Genomic DNA, 2,622 nt, shown 5'->3' on the forward strand with positions numbered 1-2,622 from the left:
ATAGTTTTTCAAAGAAAAGGAAAATGATATAGGTCAGAAATGTGATCTACATTAAAAAAGGAAGAGCACTATAGAAAGAATAAATAAAGCATTACTTGTATGATAATTAAATAATTCACTTTTTTTTAAGTAAGAATAATGACTCCCAATAACAGACATCCAGTTAGTGAAGCAGCATCATTTGTCTGGGTTAATACCCCAGGTTCATTGCCTCACATTAAGGAAATAGAGGACATGGACACACAAGGAGTGAGTTTAAGGGCAGAGGTTTAATAGGCAAGAGAAAAGAGAAGAGAAAAAGCTCTCTATTCTGCAGAGAGAGGGGCTCTGGAGTGGGTCTTCCAGTTCCATGATGGAATGCACAAGGTTTTATAGACGAGCTTGAGGAAGCAATGCCTGATTTACATAGGGCACAAGAGATTGGTTGGACCAGGTGTGCCCTTTGCGTAGCCTAATCTTTTATCATGCATGTGAGTTCTCTACCTGCCTGGGGCCATGTTGCCTGCTTCATTACTGTACATGTGGTTGACAAAGAAAAGGGAAGATGGAGCCTCCATGTTGAACATTGTTGGCCCCCAGGTAGACTTTTACTATTGGCACAGCTGCCAGCATTCACCCATGCAAGCTTCCAGCTTGCTCATCTATGTCTGCAGTTTGATTTTACAGACTGCTCTTTGTTAGAAAAGAAATGATTTGGGGGCAGCTTTTTGTTACAAAGGAAGCCTTACCAAGGACTCTCTTACCCTCACACACTACCTAAATAATTTCTTTTTAGCTCCTATATCATTAGTACTCATTAGACATTTAAGTCAATTGAGATTCCATTTTCTCTCTGATGAGGTCCTCCCTCTCCACTGACTTTCAATAAGGATGACATTGCTCTCGAGGAACTTCAATGTCTTCCTTATTCTTTACTCCCCCAACCCCATCTTTTGTCCAAACCCAGTAATTGTTAGCACTAATTTAACTACTCCTTTCTACCTTCAAGGACTATGCTGTAGGCATCAGCAAATTCACCGTGAGGAAATCTGAAGATGAGTCAAAAAGAACATGATCCTGATTAAGTGAGGAACATCCTGAAAGACTCTGTCTCAAAAGAGACAGAGTATAGTTCACACTATGTGAACACTATACTAAATTCATTTGCTTGTCAAGTCACTTTGTATGGCAGCCACAGTAGAAAGCTTTATGAGGGGTGGTGGGTGGTAGGAAGGAGATGAATAGAACACACTTTGATCTTAAAGATTCATGAACCTGAATAAACACTCCATCTCTCTCTCTCTCTCTTTCTCCCCTTTCCCCACCTTTCCTTCTTTTCTTTTTACTTTTCTTTTTTTTTTTTTTTTTTCATTTGAGACAGAGTCTCTCTCTATCACCCAGGCTGGAGTGCAATGGCATGATCTCGGTTCACTGCAGCCTCCACCTCCCAGGGTCCAGCGATTCTCCTGCCTCAGCCTCCCAGATAGCTAGGATTACAGGTGCGCACTACCATGCCCGGCTAATGTTTATATTTTTTAGTACAGACAGGGTTTCACCATTTTGGCCAGGCTGGTCTCAAACCCTTGACATCAGGTGAATCCGCCTGCCTCAGCTTCCCAAAGTGCTGGGATTACAGGCATGAGCCACCATGCCAGGTCCCTTTTATTTTCTTTATTTATTAGAGTACTAGACTCAAGACTGGAAGTTAGAATTATTATTGATGAATGAAAAAGTGTGGACATCTGACAGCTACTGTTCTTTTAATGAACTAAAAATAAAATAATAATTCTATATAACTTTTCATGCTTCCAATGTTCAAGCTACAGATTTTTAAAAATTTTTTTCTCACTTTTGTAATGTGAGTATAGGCAAGAAAAAGTAAAATAGCATTATTTAAAAAAAAAAGCAATGTAAATTCAATATTGAAATTAAGAAACATTTAAGTTTTTGAATACCTGCTGAGAATCAAGTGAAACAATTCATTATCTCTCATAGAGATACCAGAACTCCTATTATGCTGTCAATACATATATTTATTAATTATTATGAAATATACTCAAGCCTTGGAATTTACTGTGTAATCTTGTATGTATTGCATTTGTCTTAGAAATAAAATGCTACAGGCTTTTCATTAAGTCGACAGTGTACAAATGCAATGTTACTAAGAATTCAAAGCAGTATGGAAAATAATAAACATAGTCATGTTAGCATGAACGGCATGCCTAACACTATTTTACAATAATTACTTGCTGAACTCACCATATTATAAGTATCATGACTATCTTTCAGAAATGTGAAAAAGCAGTTTGTTATTCTCTCCTACATTCTCTGAGTTTTTATAGGCCAGTTCATTTTGTCTCCACTGTGAAATACCTTAAAGGGTAATGTGCTATTCTGACTCTAGTAGTAATTTATTACACCAGTTAATCTTGTAAAATTGCCCTCTGGATGTAATAATTTGTTATTCTTCTATGAGGCCTTCTTTTGCATACTGTGTTTATCATAAAGATGTCACCATTGTGATGCCTAGCAACCATTTCAATGTTCTGGAGGTGTTTGCATATATTTTCCTGGGGGACAGATCTGCATGGTCCCTGTATGGAAGAGCTGTCAGTGTATTCTGATGTATGAGGATAAAAGGAG

The sequence above is a fragment of the Hylobates moloch genome, unplaced genomic scaffold (genome assembly GCF_009828535.3).
Source record: "Hylobates moloch isolate HMO894 unplaced genomic scaffold, HMol_V3 SCAFFOLD_9, whole genome shotgun sequence".
Taxonomy (NCBI): Eukaryota; Metazoa; Chordata; class Mammalia; order Primates; family Hylobatidae; genus Hylobates; species Hylobates moloch.